Raw genomic sequence first — 24,215 nt, forward strand, 5'->3', positions numbered from 1 at the left:
TAAGTGGGCAGGGGAATGTCTGTCTTGCGTCCTCTGTCTTAGAGGACTGCCTTTCTTTCAAGAGTTTATAAAAATATTTTGAGTAATGTTAAGAGCATATATTTCTTTTTTACTCAAATAAGGAACATTTTATTATACCTTTCTATTATCCTCTTGGAATAATGCTGTTACTCTCAATATCCTTGAATTTTTTAAAATACAAATTATGTACAAATATCAGTTCCAGTTTCTGAAGTATTAGAGTTCTTTTGACTTCTCAAGGTTTCTGGTTTGAGGCTCATATAAGTTGAAGTGGTTATAAACTGGGCTTATATTTCATTATTTATGCTATTAGATTAAGCAAACAATTAATTACCCATTGTATGCAGTTTCAGGGCAGAAAATTCAAAGAGAAGTTTAATGATAAAATTTTTAAGTGGGTGCATTAGAACCTAACTTCAGTTCCCATTGTAGTGTAGTGGTTTGCCTTGCTGTGTATTTAATGGCATCTATAATGGTGGACACATGGTAGGTCTTTTCAATCTCATATCTTCTATTTATGAATATTTTCTTGAAGATGCTTTCTTCCCCTGTTCTCCTTTTTTCCTAGAACTCCAATTATTTTCTATTTTTGAGAGATTTCTTCAACTTTATCTTATATACTTTTGTGTTTAATTTCTACTATCATATTTTTAATTTTCAAGAGCACTTTTTAATATGAATATTCCTATTAAAAATGTTCCTTTTTAATAGCTATGTATTATTGGTTCATGAATGCAGTATCTCCTATCTCTTTGAGAATATTGATTATTTTTTTTTAAAGTTTCTTTTGCATAAAATCTCAAGTGCTTCCACCTTTTTTCTCTGTTATTATTTCAGTCTCTCTTATGTTAGACTATCTCTTTAGATGCTCAGATATTTTTAATTATCTGCTCATATTTAAGAATATGATGCTAAAATGTTTCTAGAAAGCTCTGAGCATGTGAATGGGGTTTGTTGACTGTGGTTCCTTCTATTAGCTTATCTGGGACGTTTCTTTGGGGAACACATTGTCAGAATCTTCAAGTCTTCTTCTGTGAGTTGGTATTTCTCAGAGAGATAACTTCTATTCTCTGGCATAGAGTGTATAAAAGTGATTGTCAGCATTTGAGGGAGCAGAAGACCTACCCAAAATGAGGAAAAAAGCAGTTGGTCATTTTACTCAAATCACCTTTCTTTCTGTATTATTCTTTCATGGAATTCTCCTACTCATTCTAGGATTGTCTTCCTACTGTATTGCAAGTTATTTGTTGGCAGGACCCAAAGTTCAGAGCTAGATGGAAGAGTGGTTAAGAGCATGGAGCGCAGAGCCCGGCTTGAATCTTAGTTCTGTGATTGGCTAGCTGTGTGACATTTTTAATACCTTCATCATTTCCAAGACTCAATTCTCAGCACCTCCCAGGATTTCTTCAAACCTAAGAATTAACATTCTATAGGATTTTTTTTTCTCAACAAGGAATTTTCTCTGTATATTTTATAATTTTTTACATCTTCTATACTTTTTGTTGTGTAAAAAAAATCTAGACAATATTATAAACAAAACATTATTTACAAGTTCATCTTCCATTTTGATTTTGATGTACCACAAATGTCCTTTTTCTTATTAATACTTGTGCCTAGCCATAATTTTTATAAATCTAAAATTTACATTTTTTCTCCCTCTATTGACCATTGCTTCTAAACTCCTAATCATTGATGGATATTTTTATGAGTTTGCAAGGCCTTTATGAATTACTCATCTTTCCTTTTACTTTGGAAATGTTTTTCTTTGGGTTACACTTATCTGCTAGAATTTTTCTTTATTATTAGTGCATGACCTATGTAATGAAGTTTTTTATATGGTTGATACTTACTCATTTTATTCTACCTTAACAACTCTGAGAACCCTTCTGAAGAATGGATGCATAGGAAGTGGTGTCTAGAATGCATATAAATTTTTGCTGTTCCATTCATCAGCAGTATGAAGTAGCAGTAATTAAAGCAGAACTGCAGTCTATGGGAAAGTGTTAGGTGTGGCCCGTCATTAATGGCGGCCCTATGATGTAGTGTCAAGTGTAGGGGAAGCTGTGTAGAGAGAATGTTTTGTCTCTGAGAAAGATTCAGGAATTGGTTACCATGCTCTGTTTCTATTGTAAGTAGGCCATGTTGAAAGAAGATAGCATAATGTAAAACATTTAAGAGCAGTCTGCTCAAGAATGAATTGAGACTGAGGAATTGCTTCCACAATAGCACCAGTAAAAAGGCCCTTTTCATTTGAGTCGATGGGAGTTTGAAATATGTTAAGACAGAAATCTCCTTTTTTAATGGCAAGTTGGATACTAAAATATTATTTATTTCTTGATATTTTACAGCATGGTTTTCAGAACTTCTCTCCAAAGATGGCTAAGATGATCTGAATGTGACGTGGTCAGGGAAAGTTTTCTGAGGTTAAACTGATATTTAGAAATATCATTTCACCTTTACTTATTTACTTTTAAGCTTTTGCATGCTTTGTAAATAAAATTTTGGCATTTTCCCCCTAAGTGGCTCAAATTTACTTGCTAATTGATATGCAACACAAGATATTAGCTCTTTTTTACTCATGGCCTTAAATATGAAGATCTAGACTATATAGTGTGGATAATCTGGGCTCATCTTATCCGTGATTTAAAGACACTTGACTTTTCCAGAGAAAAAGCAATGATCATAGATTTGAAATATCTTTGTTTTCTGTTTGTTTTTTTCATGCTTGCCTAATACAGTCATACCTTTCCTAGCTTTTACAGTTTTCCTGGTTATCAAGTGTGGTTTACTCTGAAAATCCTATCAATTGACTCATAATCCAAAACACGTTAGAGTGATTTTGCATAAAAGAATGAAGAAAACTGTGGGGAACTATTGTCTGGTAAAAGGACAGCGTGCTCAAATCTGTGCTGCAGGTCTCTCGCCCATAGTACTTGGATATGATCTGCCCACTCAGTAAGTATTGGCTCTGGTGGTGTGTGCACATGGGACTGATGCTTTAATGCTCCCACTTACCGTGCTTGCGACAAGGAAGGGCTGCTGGACTCACAATGTGGTAGACACAGCAACTTTTCTTGCTTTTTTCTTTTTTAGATTCTAAGGAGCTTGTAAGAGTGACACGTTCTTATTTTATTTTTGTCCATCCTTTCATCTGTTTCTGCATGTCCATGTACACATTCAAATATATGCATAGATACAGAGACACCTATCTATCTGTGCCTCTCTATTTTTATATACATGTAACCACAGACATGCTTTAAAAATTTATGTTGACTTTAAATATATATATAAAATATATCCTTTTTTTTGGAGTTTACCCCACTCTCTTTTCCAAATCAACCTTTTTATCCCTCTTTTTTTTCTTTTTTGCCAGGAGTTACCAATGTAAACAGCCTCCATATATTTCTCCCTTTTCATAGAACAAATATATATAAAGATATTTGCAAGTGTATAACATATAATAATGTAATTATATATTATATAATTGATATATAATATAAATATATGTATAATACATATTTTTATATAAATTATGTAATAATTGATATCATTGCATTTATTTTATAACAATGAAGTCACACTATGTTTACTTGTTTGTATAACATCTTATTAGAAATCCCTTCAAAAAAACTGGTACAGGGACGCCTGAGTGGCTCAGTGGTTGAGAGTCTGCCTTTGGCTCAGGTTATGATCCTGGGTTCCTGGGATCGAGTCTAACATTGGGCTCTCCACACGGAGCCTGCTTCTCCCTCTGCCTATGTCTGTGTCTCTCTCTGTGTCTCTCATGAATAAATAAGTAAAATCTTTAAAAAAAAAGACAGCTGGTACAGATCTAATTATTATTTTTGATTTATTATTTATTTATTATTTTAGAGAGAGGAGGAGCAGAGGAAGTGGGAGAAAGAGCATCTCAAGCAGCCTCCCCGCTGAGCATGGAGCCTGCCATGGGGCTTGATCTCACAACCCTGTGATATTGACCTGAGCCAAAATCAAGAGTAAGACACTTAACCAACTCAGCCACGTATGTACCCCGTAAGTAACATCTGCAGGCTTGTGATGTTCTGCTGGTAAATTCTGGTCTCCTCTGGAGCAGCAAAGGAGGCCTCTCCATTTTTAGTCTTCTCTGTAGCAGAAGTTTGGACTTGTAGTCTCAGTGGTATAGAGAACTAAGTTTAGCATCTCTTGGCTTCTCTTAGTTCTGGGCAAACAGCTTGCCATAACCAGTTCTTCTCCCTGTAGTACACAAATCTCTTATACCTGCAGAAGCAACATGTCTGCTGGGCCCAGAAGCTCCTGGGCTCTGGAAAAGTAGTTTTATTACAATTAGAGAAAGATCACAACAAAGCTGGCATGACAGATACCTTCTTGATAGCTTCTCTCTCTAATCCTAACCCATATGATATGATTTTCAAGTGGTTTTGGTTTTGGCCACTATATATTGTTGTGTATATATTACTGAGTAAGATAGTCTACATTGCTGAGGTGTTCAAGGTTATAAAATTGAGATTATTTAAGTCTACCATAATAATTAATCGAAATATATTTTTTACCAACCCTTGAACCTGGCAAACTATAAATGTCACATATATATTCCATTGAACTGGAGAGAGTCCAAACACTTGAGAACTAAAACTGAAAACCTTAGGCTTTCTTTCAAATTTAACTTATATTTCGTCAAGCAATATGAATCTTTTTTGTGGTGGGGAGATGATTTTATTCTTCTTTTAGTCATCTACAAGAGCTTTTATTTTATTTTTTTTACTTTTTTATTTAAAGATTTTATTCATTCATGAGAGAGAAACACACACACTGAGAGAGAAAGAGAGAGAGAGAGAGAGAGAGAGAGAGAGAGAGAGAGAGAGAGAAGCAGGGTCCATGCAGGGAGCCCAATGAGGGACTTGATCTCAGGATTCCAGGATCATGCCCTGGGCTGAAGGCAGGTGCTTAATCACTGAGCCAACCAGGGATCACCTACAAGAGCTTTTAGTGAGTAGGCTTAAAGAAAAGAAAAAAAAAAAAAAAAGAAAAGAAACAAAACGTCAAGTAACTTGTCAAGAACTTTGAGGAAATCAAGTGATTTAATGTTCATGAACCTATTACAAAATGACAAGGAACAATGAAGAAAAATTCAAATTTAACGAAGGTGAACTTCACTGAAAGTAAATTTACTTAGTTATTCTTTTAATTGGCAATTCAACTGAGATGGAATATTTCATCAACAACTTAATTACATCCTCTACTTTATGTATATTTGATTCAGATCAATCCACTTGTGAGCATTCTACTAATAAATTTAAAATGACTTATGAGATAAATTATGCTAAAAATTGTATGTAGGTTAGTTCTGTGGTTATCAATGCATAAGTACAAAGATCACAATTAGTAAATATGACAAATATTATAGTATATTTCTCAAGTAGAACAATTTTTTTAAAAATCATGAAAATCATAAATTAAAGAAGACCTCAATTGTCAAAATCGGTCTGTTCTTTGGGTGTATTTACCAAGGAAACCTAGGCTAGCAGATTATGTGGGGCTGGGTGATACCCCTGGGAGGAAGTTGGAGTATAAAACTTGAGGAAAAAAAAAAGAAAAGAAAACAGAGAAATGCTGCTTCTATAAATGATCTTCCTCTTTCAGATCTCTACAAATAGAAAAACATTCCTAAGTGGCTTATATTGGCAGGTTAGGGGCTACCATCAAGGAGATGGTAGCTAATGTTGCATTTTAAATAGAGAAATAAATTCTGCTATCTTGTAGCAATGCCCACAGTTGTTTCATCTTTTTGATGTATTAGATTTTTTATGAGTATGTTAAGTCCTTCTTTGTATCTTGTAATAATATTTGACTTTAGATCTACTTTGTCTGATATTGATATAGCCATTCGTCCTCTCTCTGTTACTATTTGTGTATGATATCTTTTTCTATCCCTTTGCTTTCAAAACATATGTCTCTTTGTATTTAAAGTGAGTCTGCTGTAAATAGCAGATAGTTGGATCATGCTTCCTTTTTAAAAACGTTCATTATGCCAATCTTTGCCTTTTAAGTGATGAGTTTCATCCATTTACATTTAAAGTGATTACTTATTAGGAAGGCCTTATTTCTGCCACTTTAAAGTTGATTTTTTACATGTCTTATATGTCCTTTATTCCTCAGTATCTCTACTTTTGCCTTCTTTCCTGTTTACTTGATTTTTTCTAGTGTGCTGCTTTTCTTCTCACTTTCTTTTCTGTATTTCTTTTTGTTACTTTCTTAGTGATTATTCTTGAGAATACAGTTAGCATCCTAAATATATAATAATTTAGTTTGCATTAATACCAACTTAGCTTCAATAGCATACAAAAGTTCTGCTCCTTTATACTTCTATCCCCTATCATTTTATGTCGCTATTGTCACAAATTGTCTTTTTACATAGTGTGCCCATTCACAGGGATTTGAAATCATTATGTCATGTATTTTTCTTTTAAATCATGTCAGAAAAAAGGCATCACAAACCAAAAATATAATAATTCTGGCTCTTATATTTTCCTATGTTGTTACCTTTATTGATTTTTTTTAAAAAAAATTATTCATATGGCTTTCAGTTTCTATCCAATGTTTTTTAATTTCAGCCTGAAGAATCTCCTTTTAACATTTCTTACAGGGAACATTTACTAGCGATGAACCATCTTGACTTCTGTTTGTCTGGGAATGTCTTAATATCTCTTTCATTTTCAAAAATAGTTTTGCCAGACATAGAATTCTTGATTGGCAGTTTTTTTTCCCCTTTCAGCTCCTTAATAGTCATTCCTCTGCCTTCTAGCCATCATGGCTTCTGATGAGAAATTGGCCCCTAGTCTTCCTGAGGATCCCTCGTATATAACAACTTGTATCTTTCCCTCGATGCTTTCACAAGCGTCTCTTTGCCTTTCAGCAGTTTTAAAGTGTTTCTGTGTGGATCTCTTTGCATTTATCCTACTTAGAATTGGTAGAGCTTCTTAGATACATAGATTCACATCTTTCATCAAATTGGGGCTGTTTTCAACCATTATTCCTTCATATGTTTTTCCACCCCCTTTCCCTCTCTCTCTCTCCTCTCCTTCTAGGAATCCTATATTGTGTATATTGATGTACTTGTTGACACTCCACTGGTATTTCTTCATTCTTTTTTCTTTCTGTTCATCAGGCTAGAACATTTTAATTGATATATTTTCATGTTTGCTGATTCTTCTGTTTCCTCAATCTGTATTGAATCCTTCTAGTAAATTTTATATTTCAGCTATTATACTTCATAGTTTCAGAATTTCTATTTGAATTCCATTTATAATGTTTATCTCTCTGCTGATATTTTTTATGTGTTGAGACATTGTTCTCCTGGTTTCCTTTAGTTGTTTGTCCATGGGCTTCTTTAACTCTTTGAGCAGAGTGAAAACAGTTGATTTGAAGTCTCTCTAGTATGTTTAATCTTTGGGCTTCTTCAGATATGATTTCTGCATAATTCTTTTATTCTGTGAGTAAGCCATACTTTCATATTTCCTTTTTTAAAATAATTTATTTATTTATTCGTGAGAGACATGGAGAAAGAGAGGCAGAGACACAGACAGGGAGAGAAGCAGGCTCCATGAAGGGAGCCTGATGTGGGACTCCATCCTGGCAACTCTGGGATCACACCCTGAGCTGAAGGCAGACAGACACTCAACCGCTGAGCCACCCAGGCATCATGTACTTTCATATTTCTTTGTATGTTTCATAGCTTTTGGCTTAAAACTGAACATTTTACATTTTAAAATATGGCAACTCTGGAAATCAGATTTTATCCACTCCCTAGAATTTGCTGTTATGACTTGTGGACTATAGTTATCCATTTGTTAAGTAACATTTCTGAATTACTTTTGCAAGAACTGTATCCTTTGTCATGTGTGGTAATTGAAGTCTTTCTCCCATTATCTCAGCAACCAGCCAGTGACCTAACAGGGATTTCCTTAAATGCCAAAATTTATTTTATTTTCATTAATTTTTTTTAAATCCTCATGAACATTCATATACTTGAGCATTCATGGACATCAGGGCATATATACATGGTGTAAAATCATGGCAGTGGCAGGGAAATAGCTGCATCTGAGTATATGCACATCTTGAATTTTGACAGAGTCAAAATGTCCTCTAGAATGATGCTAATTTATGTTCCCACAGTGGTGTACTGGCTCACGTGTTTTCCCAAGCCCTGGACAGAAACTGAATGTTTTTGATGGCTGTCTTTATTAAGTCAATTGTAAGAGGGAGGTATTTGTCTCACTGTCATTTAGTTGTGTGTTATAGCTGGATGTATGTGGACATATGTGTTTTGCAAATATTAAACGCCAAAATTTAGCAACCTTTTTGTTCATTAAGCATTCCGTGGTTGTTATAAGATTTTATAGAAGTATTCAGGGTTTCAAAACATTTGATTCTGAAAGTTTTTGCCAGCTTAATGGTTGCTTCCACAGAAAGATAGATCTATGGAGCTCCTTACCCCATCATTTGTAGCGATGTTGTTCCTTGCTAGCAGTTATTTTATTCATTTTGAGGGAAAATGAATTGGGCCCCGAGATTTTATTTCTTCACGTGCTTTTTGTTTCTTACTCTAACAGTTACAAAAAACTTTTCTGTTATTATTTCCATGTACATAGGCTCAAGATCAATATGTAGATATGAAATATTAGTTAATGCTTTGGACTCTGAAGTTTCTATAGTTTCATTTGTTTCTATAGACTTAGCATGTAATCTCATTAAAAATAATTTAACAGAAATTGTCAGGTTGAAGTGAAATTTTAAAATGTCCAGTCTTAAACTAACAAAAACAGAATTTGAAATTATCATGGGAATAGGCCTTTGGATGATGATTTTCTTCTTGTCATTTTGGGAATTTTATAGTTTTAAAGAGTTTTAGGCTAGTTTAATTAAACTCTTCATTTATCTATAAAACTTGTTGTTTCTGACAATTGATTTTAGTCATACAAATTATTTGTTGCTGATATATCAATAATTCTTAATGATTATTGAGAAAAAAGTTATTTTTTCTATAAACTATAGTTTTATAATTCTATCTAGGTAACAAAAGAAGTAGACTAGAGTGTTTTTCAAAATTAAAGAAAGGATTTTGTAAAATATCTCACAGAAATTATGAGGTTTATGATATAAAAGCTCCTTTTTTTGGGATCCCTGGGTGGCGCAGTGGTTTGGCACCTGCCTTTGGCCCAGGGCGCGATCCTGGAGACCCGGGATCGAATCCCACATCAGGCTCCCGGTGCATGGAGCCTGCTTCTCCCTCTGCCTCTCTCTCTCTCTCTCTCTCTGTGACTATCATAAATAAATAAAAATCAAAAAAAAAATTAAAAAAAAAGCTCCTTTTTTTAAAGAAAAATGTTCAAATATAAACCATAATGTATATTGATATCATACTATTTGACAAATATTGTATAGTATTTATAAAAAGTGAGTTTAAATCTGTATAAGAAAATAATTCTTTGTTTATTCTTTACCATAAAAAAATGCCTTAGGTGAAGCTAATTTAATTTCAAAGAGTTGAATTTATTTTATTTTTATACACATCAATTATGTTATATTTAAATATAAAAATATGATAATGAATAAACTGGCATGAAATATTCTTCTGGCACTTTTGAAAGGCATGTCTTTAATGTGGCAACTCTTAACAGTTAAAGGAACTTTGACAGTTAAGTAATCCCTTCACCACTTAAGTACAACAGGATTTTATTATTAAGTACACTGCCTGGAAATGGTGTGCTTTTTTCATTCACACTATAAACAGTTTTGGTAGATTGGTAATCCTACTTGTCAGATTTGTTCACTGTTTGATATTAATCAGTAGGTTTATAAAAGGTGCAGCGCTGGACAGAAATGAACAGAAAATACATTTTAAATAATGTTTCCATGAATCATTGAGAGTCAGACATCTTTAGTTCTGAGGTGTATAGAATATTTTGACATTTTGTGGGTGGTTTGATAGCTTGCTACTAAACCAAAAGTTTAAGAGCAGAGCTACTGTCCATTTCATTACATGACTATAGAATTGGATCTCCTAGTATAAATTTGTTAAAAGTTCATGAGACATTTTTTCCCGAGTATTTAATGATTAATTTTTTACCTGTATTCTTGTAGATTATGAACAATAAAAATGCTGACTATATGGTCAATTACATAATTTTAAATCATGAGTGGTTGTACCACGTATGTCTTTGTCTTCTTTAAATTTCTTTCTATATTTCAGAGAACGTTCAAATATCTTTTACCTACATATTCCACTATCTAATCAGCAGTTTTATTCATCTAAATGTAATTTGTTTATTTAGCTTGCAAGTGTTGACATTGATTTGGAAATAGTTTTAAGATCTTTTTAGGAACTTCAGGATTTAGAATATGTATCCTGGGGGCTATTACCAGGGTCATTAAATTAACAACTAGTTAGCATAAAATGATGGAAAGTGACTCATGATGGTCAGGCATAATTCTTGGACAAACATGTAGGTAATTTTGCTAGTTTTGCAAATAGGTCTGTATTTCCATATTTTGTAGATTACAGAAATGAATATAATGATACTGTCTGAAAGCTTTTTGGCCTACAATGTGCTTGATCTCTTGTGCTCACTGGTTCTTTCCAAGCCTCCCAGCTCTCCCCGTGGCTATCTGTTCCTTTTGCTCACAGTCTCAAGGGACTAGCAAATTTTAAATGTTTTCCATGCTTAGCTGAGTGTTTTCAAGTTGCACAAGAATACTGTTTGGTTCTTAATTTTTCTCTTCACTCTCTTGTTTCCTTCTTCAGCCCCTGAATCTTAATATTTTCCTCCCAGATGAAACTTCACTGTGTAGTGGCATTGACCAGATCTTAGCAATTGCTGGAGGGTAGTGGGTAACCCAGGGACACATGGATGAGAACAAGGTGAGACATGATGATGTCGATTTCCAACAGGAAGCAAAACTACCAGGACTAAATGTTTTAATCCATTGGTTCATGTTAGTTAAAATCCTTAAATTACTAACATACAGATGTGAATGAGAGGTAGTCCTTCAAGACTTCCATACAGCCAACCCCTTCACTATCCACTGACAGAAAACTGAAGAATTCTTGACAGACCTGATTTACATTGTATTTTTCATTTTATGTATGTGTGATTACTGGTAAAGATGCAGCCAAACAATGGGTATTTCAGAGTCTGTTCAGGTGTGTGGTTACATGAACACGTGAACTCAGAGCCAGAAATCAGGAGGCCTGTATTGCAGGGTGTGTTTGGACCATGGCAGCAGAATATATTCCCAGATGAATTATGGAGCTGGTCACACCTATGATGAATTGTGGGCCAGGAAATCTGCCTTCTGGTCAAGAAGCCACCATTATGTCTATACCACCCCAGGTCTGCAAAGCTTCTAGGCCACGACTTCTTTATTATTAAAAATGGCTGGGCTCTATGCTTTCTCAGGTTCCTTTCTTCTTTAATAGCTATATGATGTGTGGTATGTCTTCACAGTAGATACCAATAAAAGGAGAAGCTGAACTATGAAATGAGGGAAGAGGAGGGAGACAACCATTCCTTCATTGAAAAAAAATCCATATTATGCATAATGATAGAAAGGGGAATAAAGGAAATAATAGACCAATTACTTTTCTTAGTGAACAAATGTTTGCAGTTTTTAGGTTTATTCCTGAGTTACAAGACTTCTTTTATAGGCTTTATGAATGACACGAAACTTCTTAGACATATATTAATTTTGTTTGCCTTTCTTTTGATATTATTTTTATAAGATCGAGAGTATTTTTGATATTAATCTATTATTGGACATTTTTATTCAAAGATTTAAAAAGTACACTGAAGTATTATCTGGGGTAGACTCATTTTTAGGAGAAAACATAAACACGGAGAAACCATAATCCTGGTGTAATGTAGGAATCTAATTAAGACTAATGAGGCAACATTAAATTTAATGTATGATGCATTTTATATGTCTCACCATTAGAGCTGCAGCAAGCTGTTCATCAGAGTCATCTTTGGTGACTGCTCCCCTACAGGCATTCTTCAGCAATCTGGGATTAGGCCGTGGTATTGGGCTTGCGGAGAAGCCAACACAAAAGCAACCATGAAAAGTAAGGGTACCATTGGAATCATCTGTTGGTGGACTCAGCTGGCCAAAATGCTAGCTATGTTCATGCTGTAGAAAAGGTTCTCCGAGGTTGCAAAGCCTGACTGTTGAGTTTAGGGACCACCAAAACTCAGTCACCACGGAAATTAGAAGAGAAGCAAGACAGAGCAAGTAGGAAAGAGAAGAACAAGAGATGATGGTTTCACTGGACTTCTAAGATGCAGGATCATTACTGATTTGGAGGAATTGGGAAGGGTCAGGAGAAAAAGCTTTCATGCTGGAATTTCCAACAGAGGCTAGCCAATGTGCATATGGGCACAAAGGAAGGAGAATTGATTCCCAGGAATCTAGAATTGAGAGTGTTTCACGTGTCATGATAAAAATGTATAATACTATCTAGCACAACAAATACAATAGCTGATACTTATTGTGGGCTTTGTGTGTATGAGGTGGTGTTTTACATGCTCAATATATATGATCTCATTTGGTTCTTAGGATAACCTCATGAGGTAGCCATGACTATTGCCCTGATTTTACGTGGGGGAAAAAAAAAGGAGCAGAGAGAGAATAACTAAGTAGCTACCGAGTTAGTGGCCAGATAGAATTAGAACACAGGCATCTGAAATCACAGCTTGAACCCCCAAGGCTAGAGTTATAGGCCTATATTTTCACATGGCACAGAAAAACCTTGAAACCACACATGCTGAGATTGGGCTTCTACTCTTTGTTGCAAAATGACAATTCCTTTGCCTATTTAAAATTTTAAAATTAAAATATCTATTGTAATTTGGCTCCTTAAATGGGAACCTGGAGTTCTCAGAGCTTGGGTCATGCTGCCCTGAAACTCTGTAAATGGCTTATAAAATTGCAACCTTCCTAGATGCGGAATGCTTCTGCTTTCAAGCGTAGTGGTTTATCCTTGCTAATTGTTGCTGTTTGTTGACACACAGCTTTGTACCCAGTTTCTGAACATTTGAATCCCTAGCCTTCTGGATCTCCTGGCCCCCGGGGGGACACTGATTCAGATTTGTTGTTGGATGGTTCAGGCAGAGGACAAATCTTGTACATCCATAGGAGGCCATGGTTAAAATTCATTAACTCATAAACTCACTATAAGTAAGTAAGTAACAATATTAAGTTCAGCACTGTGGTAATTATAGGGTTGATGCTCAAAAGAGGAGGAAAAACCACTTTTGCTGCTTTCACTTGTTTCCTGTCTTAATTCCATATATATATATTTTTTTTTTTTCCTTTTTTTTGCTGGCCCAACATTGCCACAGAAATTACAACTTGAAAATTAGTAAGTAGCAGAGTTGAGAGTTAAGTCCAGGCTGTGTGGCTCTGGCACCCACGTTCTTTACAACTACTGTACTCCTTGTTAGCCTGACAGTTACTTTCCTTTGGGAAACTTCAAAAGTTTCCCTCTTAATTGCTTTGGTAATTATGGTGCTAGAACCTTCCTGATGTGTGAGGTAAACTGAAAAATGGTTAGCGTGTAGGTGATCAAATCCTTTCTGGACAGACCTACACAAAGATGGAGCTGTAGGTCCTAGTTTTCAAAGAAGCGCATCTCTACAGGGTAAGATCTGATGTGTAAGTGGCTGTGCATTATGGATTAGCCTAAACGCGTGCAATTCGATTACGAATTTAGAGGATCTTTTCTTTATGACTTATGCAGCGATGGGCATTTGCACATTATGGCAACGATGTGGAAAAATCTAAATCAGAGGGGCAATTCATTTGCTGCCTGCAAACACAAAGCTGAAAGGATGGCCCGAGGGCTTGAACAGAAATTTCCAAAGGATCTCCTGCACAGTCAGGGGGAGGTTACCTGCCTGGCCTTTACAACTCGTGCTTGAGTAAGTGATTGTCCAGTTCGTCCACAAAGGCTTCTTAAATGACATCTAACCCCCCCTCCTTTTTTGGATTGATGATTTCATTAAGAGCCATTCTCCAATTGTCGTTTTTGCTTTCTTGGCTTTAATGTGGTCTGTGGGGTTCATTAGATCCACCGTGTTAATGGCATCAGCTGGGTTTAGGTTTCATTGCAGCTGAACCTCACCATCGCTAATCACTTAGCTAACATATGCCAATGACATGGCACCTAATGACTCCTTCTGCGGTGACTCCTTTCTATTCCCACTCCTCCCCTCTAAAATGCCCAAGTGACATTGATTATCAGTGTCAACTGCAGGACAGTGGGATGGGAGCACTGATGGCCTCCTCTCCTTTAGACGACAGCCTACGTGACTGGTTTGGAATCTTACAGCTCTGTCCAGCATTTTCCACCATCCGTGGCCATCCTCTCCCCTCCCCTATGTAGTCAATGTGCTTGTCACATGAGGCGAAAATTGGAGGCTTGTGTGTCCAAAGTCGCATAGGCTCCTCACCCCTTGCGGCTCAACTTTGCATCCAACATTGTGTAGACCTCCAAGTGGCATAACTCTGAGCGATCTGAATCTGCTTTCTGCAATCTCGTTGGTCCTGGGGGCCACGGAGGGCATCCCAGAGCAAGTGGGAAAACACTGCAGATGTGTAAGGACAGTATATTGCTCTTCAAAAGTTTTGGGATTTTGAGATAATTTTGATCTGTATATCTTCTTCATTTTTTATTTTTTATTTATTTATTTTCTTTTTTGCTTTCCTTTGATATCTGAGACCTGAATAAAAGGCATGATCTCTTTCTCTCTCCCCATCCCCCTTAATGTGATCACAAAGGGAAGGATGAGGGCCTAACACGGAGGGGTGCTGGCTTTGGGGGTGCGGGCAGCAGCTCAGTGCGATGGCAGAGAGTAATGCTGCTTCAAGGAAGATACTGCCCGATTTTTTAAACTTAATAGGATTAGTCATGGGAACTATTTTTAGCAGAAGTTCAACTTTATCCATGTATTTTTAATGTGGGAAAATTGTGTCCTTTTCCCTCTGCTCATGTCTGATGTATTCCAGCCCTCCTGCGAGCGTGTTTGAGTATCTTAGGGGATCTGGAGTGGAGGAGAACTTCCTCTCGGATTCTCTCTGTTTTCTTTCGTGAAAATGACATTCCAAAGCTGTTTCACTCTCTGACAGGAAGTGGAGCCTTGCCAAAAATGATTAAAGTCCGAGAAAGCATAACAGTTCCAAAGCTGCAGCCTTGCTTTAGGAGTACTGAGTTTGACATGGTGTCAAACAAATGTGAAATATTGTTTAATAAATTTGAATAATAGAGAGATAGGAAAAAATCATTCTTGGCTTAGAGCAGTAGTGGTTTGAATTCGGTATGTAAAAGACTACCTACGTCTAATAAACTGAAATAAATATGTAAATACACTTGGGTGAGGTTAGCCCGGCCTGTGACTTGATTCCATTATACTAGTTAGATGTGTGGGACAAAAGCATGCATCCATCTGAAAGCATATATATCTCTATATTTCTCCAGTGTTTAAGGGGAAAATGACTTCTGCTGGTATGATCAAATCCGTGCAGAAGAGGTGATTATTTTTTTTAAATTTTATAATTAATTCAATAAATTCATCAATGAAATCGCTTAGACCCAAATAGTTTTGTTCAAAAGGGCTAAGCAATAATTGAAACCTTTAGTCAATATCTGGACCCATAGGCCCAAAGGCTTTTTATATAATAGCAGCCTCAATTATTTCACTGACAACCCTAGTTTAGGTTGTGTTACTTTTCTACTTCCAGAGAACTATGCGCTTATGTAGACAACCACGTGCTACCCTTCCCCAAAATAAAACTGTCCCCCCCGAAAAGAGCATCTCTTTCAAATAAAAAATTTCACTTCTCTGAAAGAAAATCCTTGATTAAAAACTTATAAAACCTGTTTTTTTTTTAACAAAAAACTGCCTTGAAAGAAATTATTACAACAAACTGATTCTGTTACTTATTTCTTATACTCCTTTGTGTATGTATTTGGAATATATGTTTTTATGGCAAAAAAAATCAAACTTTTCTGCATCCATTAACATTCCACCTATAGCATGATTCATGACCACTTTTTTAGACAAGTCAAATTGATTAGAGGAGTCATTCAGTGTCATTGAGTACCATTTGTCACTTCATAAACAGCTACAATCTGCTGCCTACAAATGCAGAAGGACCGCCAAATAAATCACATCAAATGGTGGGAGTAGATACTATCCCTTCATCTATAATTGGTACAGCCTCTCCTGTCACATTTGTTCATTCTTTTGATTCTGGTGTGGATTGACACTGACGTGGAAAGGGCAGACACTGTCAGACGTTAGAGAGTCTATATTTCGGTGATGTACGTGCTAATAGATATCCATCATAATATTACATTAACGTCACCCATGTATCAAACGCACAACTTAGCCATCTAGATATCCGATGATATGCCCATATAGTTCTGTTCTAACAGGAGATAAGCTCTTGGCGTGGAATGGAAATTGATGGACGCCAGAGGGAAATAAGAGGATTAACGGATACATAAGAAAGCAACAAAAATGTAACTTGCATGTGCTGTGTCCTGGGACATAATTGTAAAGCTCTACAGTTTAATTCTGGTAACATTTTCATAAAATATGATCAATAGATACACCATGCTTTTGCTAATTTCAAAACATCTTTCATCTTAAGAATTCTTATTCTTGTCAGGCAAAAAAAAAAAATAGCTGCTATTACAATTAATGCTTTATATTATGTCCTAGGTTTAGGCTTTAATGAAAATCTGCTTTCTTAGGGTCAAAACTCTTTCACCCTGTGTGTGTTGTATATAGAAGCAAACCCACACATACACACAGGCTTTTGTGTATATCATACCGTACTGCCACACTAACATTAAAAATTAACATAAATTAATGAAGACAATATACTTCCATAATGTCAAGTCTTTAAACACTGTGGACTCCAGGGAGATGAAAATGGACTTCAATTGTTGCTGAAACATCTCTAATATATTGTATTCCACTCTGCAGAGATAATGGCCATGTTCTACGCGACAAACTGAAAAATTCAGTATTACATTAGAACAGCTTTGTCTTATTGGGATTTTTCTATTTTCCAGGAGCTTTGCATATATTATATCATTCAATTCTATAGTTAGAGAAGTGGTTGTTTTTATTCCCATTTTATAGATGAGGAAATGGAGGTATCAAGAAAATAAAGGAGGTGCACAATACCACCCAGAACGGAAAAGAACTAAAATTTCAAGATCAGAGCTGTCTGGCTCCAGACTCCTTTGCACTATGTTATGCCCTCGATCAAACTTCTAGGACTCGAACAACTCTCTGAGAGCTGAATACTTAGCAATGATGCCAACAGAGAAAATGGCCAATCTGGACTCTGAACACTTTTCCCTTTCCTACCAGGTTACTTGATCCTGGGAACAGAAATGTCTGCAGAAGGGAACTTTCTCAATGAAAACTCTGGCCTGGGCTTGCAATGTTTTCTCCTCACTCCTGCCTCCAAGATATAAAGCCTTTCTGGAAGAAAAGTGGGTAGGTGTGGGACTATTGGAAGGAGCACAGGAAGACACTATTTACTACAAGTATAGAAACAAGTCAGTCATTCAAATGAAAGATTCTAATTTTAATATTTAATTAGCCAAAATATTTCCACAAAATTTTTGACCTTCTATGAAGAAAAACAGCCGTTGGAGAAAACGCAGGAATGTTTCCCTGAGTAGTGAATGGAACTAATGAACAACTATATGAATTTTCCAAAGGGTCTGCTTACTCTCCTGGGAGATGTTATTTTCTAGAAAAAAACTGGGAACCTGGAGAGGTGTATATTGTTAGCGATGAATGACTGCAAATTTGTCCAAAAGATTCATAACTAGAAAACATGATTTTTTTTGTAGGTTGACTGTATTAAATTCCATCAGACGTGTTTGCTTGTTGACATGGGATTTGTTTTGAAAAGGTATAATAAACCTATTCTTTTCTAATAGACAGTTAAAAAGGAAAGAGACATAAATCCATTTGAAAATAGGTTTGGACAAATAAATGGCAAAAAGTAATTCTGGTTATTTGATCTAAGTTATGAAAAATGGCATTCCCCTATTGATAAACAACACAGAATTGACCAATATCCAAAGCAGGCAGCTTTCATGGGACTGTGCTCATTGTCAACAAATGTTGGGAAAAGGTCAATGGTTAATTAAATAATCCATCACCTCAGGATAGAGAGTAGTTCTCAACTCTGACAATCAGAGACAGAAATATTAAAAGGTCAAGAAATGAGTTACAATATATTCTGTTTGTTATTATGTATTATAAAGATGTGACTCCATTAAAGAAGTAAAGGATAGAAAAGGTTCATATCCTTCTAGAAACATGCTTCCTAAACAAATTTTGGATTATTTACTGATGTTAATACTGCAAATACTCCTGAACCCAGAGATTTCTTTTGATTTTTGCACGTTTTTTTTTTTGGAGGGGGGGGAGATGTTTTTGATAGAGGACACTGTATCTCAGTACTTGATAAACTATGTGAAGGGGTTGGGTGGGGGCCAGAAGAGAAGCTTCTTTTCTGAGAATTTACTTTCATTGGGTCTGGTAATTTCCAACTGCTATTTGCTCTGTAACAGAACATCTTTGTAAATATGGTAGCTTTCAACTGCTGACCGTACTTTCTTCCCATGCCGGGTGACTCTATCACTCTCAGAGAATAGTTACATCTCCAATTTCCTTACATCAAGTCCAGAATAACCCTTCTGTAAATTAAAAGTGCTACACAAACTTGATATATCGATTTGACCTAATTTCCTTTAGCCAGGATTGGCTTTTTCATTATCCTTTCCAGACATTCGTTTTTACTTTTTTTTTCCAGTGGGAATTATTATTTAATTTGAGCTGCCTTATCTAGCAAAAATTCTTTCTCCATCATCCTCCCTTCTTCCTTCTTCCTGCCCCAGACTGTCACTGATTCATTCTGAGTTTTCAAGTCTCAAGTGTAAGCATTTCCTTTGTGTGTGTGTGTATCTGTGTGTGTGCAAGATCACGCTCGAGGTTGACTAAAAAAAGACCACCCATTTTAGTCTTCCCACCAGCCTTTCTCCTTTACCTCTTGGGGCCAAAATATGGAACACAGACAAGGAAAAGAGGTGCCCCAGAACAACTGCTTTCCAGGAAGCCATAAATCATGTGTGATTAAAGTAATTGGCAACAATGGAAAGAAAGCGTGTTCCTGTGCTTTGGCTCTGTAGTTTTGCAAGAGAGGAAACTGGTCAACCAGTTGGGATCACTACAGGTTGAGAGAGATAATGCTTTATTTGAATAGAAAAATGAAGCCTCTCACTTTTCCCTTGAGAATGTGGGGCTGGGCGAGGGATATTATATAGCCACGTCATTTTGCTGAAATGTTCATTTGTATGGCTTCTAAACGAGGGGTGTTTCACCAGGGACTTTGACCCATGACTGCGCACAGCTTTCCCCCTTTCTGTCTGGGTGATTGCTGCCGTTTCGAATATGGGCAAGTGTTATATGATTATTTTATCTCTTACTGTAAAGCGTTTTGAGAGACTTTGTATGAGAAGCAATATAAAAATAAATTGAATTGAACTATGGCTTCACCTCCCCACTTTTTAGTGCTGAAGCCTTTAGAGCAAAAAGTGCAGTGCTGTGACAAAGGACAAGATTAAAATGATATCAGGAAAATGGTCAACTCTGGAGAGCCCTGACCCTCCACGAGGGGTGTGTGTGTGTGTGTGTGTGTGTGTATGTGTGTATTTTGGTTGTTACACTTGCCTACGTGTTAAATTCTCACTACAACTAGAGAAAAGTCACATTTGTGTTCTTAATGATTTTGAGTCATAAGGTATTTAGAATCTACTTTCAGTTAATGCATTTCTACGAAAACAAGACTTGTTAATTATACAAATATCTTTTTTACCTAACACATCATGGTGCATTAAAAGCCACCATGAAAGGCCAAGATCAGAACCACATCATATTACTTTCAGAATCTGTAACTCCCATAATTCTTCTTTTAAAGTAAAATAATCTTGGCTTAGGGTAATAGGTTTTTTCCTGCAGAAATATGATTTTGTATTTTATGACACTGCATCGATACATTATTTTAATAAATGGCTCTTGGTTCACCAGAAGTGCTGTATTTTGACAATATCAGCCAACCTTTTCATTTGTTTAAGCAGGAAAAGTAGGGTGCCAAAATAAAGCTACTCCAGAAGAACATCTCAAGAATGTTTATGAAAACTGTTACAGCTACATTTATTAGAGTTAAAGCATAGTACTCATTTGTCATGCAGAATTCCAGAGAAGTGAGTAATTTCTGTGTTTCTCCAAATGCCAGCGTTTCATATTTTGAGGTAACAATTTGCTTGTAAATATGAAACTAGCAACCTGGACTGTAATGTGACAAAAGTATTATAAGTATTATATAAGTATTATCTGGCAATACTTAATTGGATGTATTTGCTGCCATGCCATGGTATTTCCCTGAGAGTAAGTTGAGGAATGAAAAGATGTATCACATCAGGCTCTCTGACAATGGCCTGAATTGTTAAGATTCTAATTAGATGATTTCCTCAAAGTTAGAAACTCCCCCCACCCCCCTGAACACCCCCGTGAGAACGAGGTGTTTCCCTTGAATCCCCCATTCTTGTCTCCATCAAGTTCTCTCCGAGACTCCCTGTTTATAGATGAGCATTTCAGTCCCATGGAAGCTCAGGCTAATTTCAAAATTGTGACCATGCTGACTGCTAAATTATCAAAATACGGAAAGCAAATTGTTTCCTGTGCCCAGAGTCCTTCTTGCATGTGAGGTTGTGGAGAGCTCTCTCTTCTGCAGATTTGTTGTTTATTACTCCTTTTTGTCTAAAACTCTCAACAATATTTTCACAGAGTGAGTCAGATTGTCCCAGGTATCCTGGGGATTAATGGGAATACTGTTGTCTCCAGGCAGTCCATGGTGTCTCTGGGGTCTGACAAAAATGAATGTTCCTTCAGAGGTGCTTATTATCTTAGGATGGCACAGAAACACATACAGTCATTCATTTCTGAGTTTATTCTTAGTGGGACACTGTGCTCTGGTTTGGAAGGGCCATTCCTAACCCAGAGTTAAGATAATAGAAAAAGTATATACATATACATATATATAATATATGCATACATTAATGCATATATTAGCATTTCCTTTTCAAATGGCTCACTTCATAGAAAATGCAACCATACCTAGTAATTTCTATGCAGAAGTAGAAAAAGATCTCAGGAACAAGACAGAAGGGAAAGAAGCATTTTGAAATTTATTTATTTTTTTAAAGGATTTATTTATTTATTTATTTATTTATTTGCTTACTTACTTACTTACTTATTTATTTGTTCATAAGAGACACAGAGAGAGAAAGAGAGAGGCAGAGACACAGGCCGAGGGAGAATCAGGCTCCGTGCAGGGAGCTCGATGTGGGACTCAATCCCGGGACTCCAGGATCACGCCCTGGGCCAAAGGCAGGTGCTAAACTGCTGAGCCACCCAGGGATCCCCGTATTTTGAAATTTATTGAGCCATAGGTCCTAACATCTCGTACTTACTCTTTCCCTGCGATGGACTTGAATATTTGCATCCCCCCAGAGTCTATATATTGAAGCTCTGATCTCCAAGTGCTGGTGTTTGGAGGTGGGGCCTTTGGGAAGTAATGAGGCCAGGAGGGTGGAGCTCTCAGGAATGGGATCAGTGCCCTTATAAGAAGAGATACATGAGAGATGATCTCTCTTTCTGTCCCGTGAAGCCTCAGTGAGAAAGCAGAAATCTACAAGCCAGAAAGAGGGTTCCCACCAGAACTTGACCATGCCGGGGTGCTGATCTTAGGTTTCCAGCTTCCCAAAATGTGAGCAATAAAGTTTCGTTGCTCAAACCACCCAGTCTGTGGTACGTGATAGCAGCTTGGACTGACTAAAACACTCCTCACCTCAATTGTACTAATTTTCCCTTTAGACCAGGGCTCCATTTCCAAATAGATTAATCAACAGATGAATTCACAGCCTGGGGCTTTACTCTATTGACCTGTTGTCTTCTGCTGCTGCTGCACTTATCCTGTGTCGCCACACCTGCTGCTCACATCTGCTATGCACCAGGACACAAGACCACTCACTTTTGTTCACACATGCCAGGTGTCTTCGTGCTTACAGACTTCTATTCATGCTGCTCTCTAAGACCAACATCACTTTCACTCTTCCAGAGAACCCACTCAACTTCGCGGAGTCCTTCTCCAATCCAAGTAGCAGAAACGAGCCTCAGTTTTCCATGTTCAAAATGAGGAATATATAACATTCCTTTTTTTATGGTGGCTATGACAATTTTGGAGAGAGAATGTGCGTGTAATATACTCTCTAGTAAAATGTCCTGGTGTTCTTTAATTATTATTCCTTCTCGGAGAATCAGAAACATGTGGTACTTAAAACATTCAGTCTCTTATTATGCATACATATGGAAATATCTTTTTCTATACCTTGTAGGCCTTATGGAAACACTGAGCATTATTTGTACCTATATAAATACTTAATACTTATATTTGGGGCTCTAGAGTTAGAGGGAACTTATTAAATATTTATTGAAATGGCCTGTCCCTAATTATCCATGTACCAAATGTCCCAGCATATATTCTTGGATCATTTGGGTCAGTACCAAATTGAATTTGAAATTAGTTCAGTTTACCGAGTAACTATTCTTACTGCAACATGTCCTATGCAATCAGGGCTTCTAGATTCCACCTTTGGACAGACTCTACCAAAGAGGGTGAGTATATGAAATACACCAACAACATGTTTTGGTTTTGCATGATTTTTTTACAGCACCACAGTGCAATTGGTGAGTTGACGAAAGCACAGACATGGAACTTCATTCACAGACTTTCCTGGTGCTTATAGATTTTGTATTTACAGCTTCATTGGTAGCAGTCTTGGTGCTGGCTTGCTGCATATTGGACGGCAATGCTATGAGCCAAAGGGTCACACTCTCCGGTGTGAGGGAGACTTCATTTCAAGTGGCTTCTCTGACGCCAAATGTACCCATTGTGTCATAGAAGAGGGAAGTGCTCCCGCTTTTACATAGGTCACTGTGGTGTTGCCACATATCATGAGCATGATGTGATAGGCCCACAGAAAACTTGTGAAATGCAAGACTTCCAAAGTTGTGGTAGGTTCCTTTATCAGAATTTTAAGACTGGTTAGGATAAACTGTCTTTGCTCAAAAGACGAGTTGCAGAGTTTCATATTTTTCTCCATATTTACTTAAGCATCTATTTGATATCAACTGACCAGCTAATAAAATAAGAACAATAGGAACAACTTTGTCCATATATACATATATGTATGTAAATGCCTCCTAACTTTTTTTTTTCCTTTTCATACTGTACTCTCTCTTTATCCATGGTTTCAGTTTCCATGATTTCAGTTATTCAGTTTCCAAAGTCAACTGTGGTTGGAAAGCAGATGATCCTCCTTCTGAGGAATCATCTGAATGTCAATAGTTGCCTAATGTGACGTCACAGAACCTGTGTCATTCACCTCGCTCAACACGTATTTTATCGTCTCCTATCATGAGAAGGGTGAGTATAGAACAACAGGATGTTTTGAGAGAAGAGAGAGAGAGAGACCACATTCATATAACTTTCATTACAGTAGATTGTTATACTTGTTCTATTTTATTATTTTTGGTACCCTCTTTTTGTGCCTAATTTGTAAATTAAACATTCTCATAGGTACATATGTATAGGAAAAAACATAGCATATATATATGTATTTATGGTTCAATACTATCTGTGGTTTCAGGCATCCACTGGGGTAGTTGGAACATACTCCCCATGACTACTGTATATTTATCCACATCCCTTCTTACTCCCTCAGATGAAGCTGATCTCATCAAAATGTGTGTGGAGAGCTCAACTTTTGTACTGGAAGCTTATTGACGAGCCCCAAAACTACATCCCATGAGGCACTGGGGGAGAGACCAGAGAATCTTTCATGATGCCATCTTTAGACTGAGATCACATTGTTCTGAATAAGCCTGCTGTACAGCTAGTCATTTTAGGTTTAAGCGTTTGCCAAACTGAGTTTCCCCAAACTGCATGTAACTCTCACCTCTGTCAATCAAACCCACAAGTTTAAA

The 24,215-nt window shown here is 36.6% G+C and overlaps 1 long non-coding RNA gene across 1 annotated transcript in view; it reads left to right on the forward strand.

Moving 5' to 3' along the window:
- The first annotated feature begins 2,780 nt into the window (after positions 1 to 2,780).
- Positions 2,781 to 24,215, forward strand: part of LOC140598876 (uncharacterized) — a 160,072-nt gene continuing 138,637 nt past the window's right edge. Inside the window, exons 1-2 of the long non-coding RNA XR_012001424.1 lie at positions 2,781 to 2,976; positions 3,895 to 4,053. This is a non-coding gene — a long non-coding RNA (uncharacterized lncRNA). The remainder of the gene's footprint in view (positions 2,977 to 3,894; positions 4,054 to 24,215) is intronic.

This window comes from Vulpes vulpes, chromosome 5 (genome assembly GCF_048418805.1).
Source record: "Vulpes vulpes isolate BD-2025 chromosome 5, VulVul3, whole genome shotgun sequence".
NCBI classification, from domain to species: Eukaryota; Metazoa; Chordata; class Mammalia; order Carnivora; family Canidae; genus Vulpes; species Vulpes vulpes.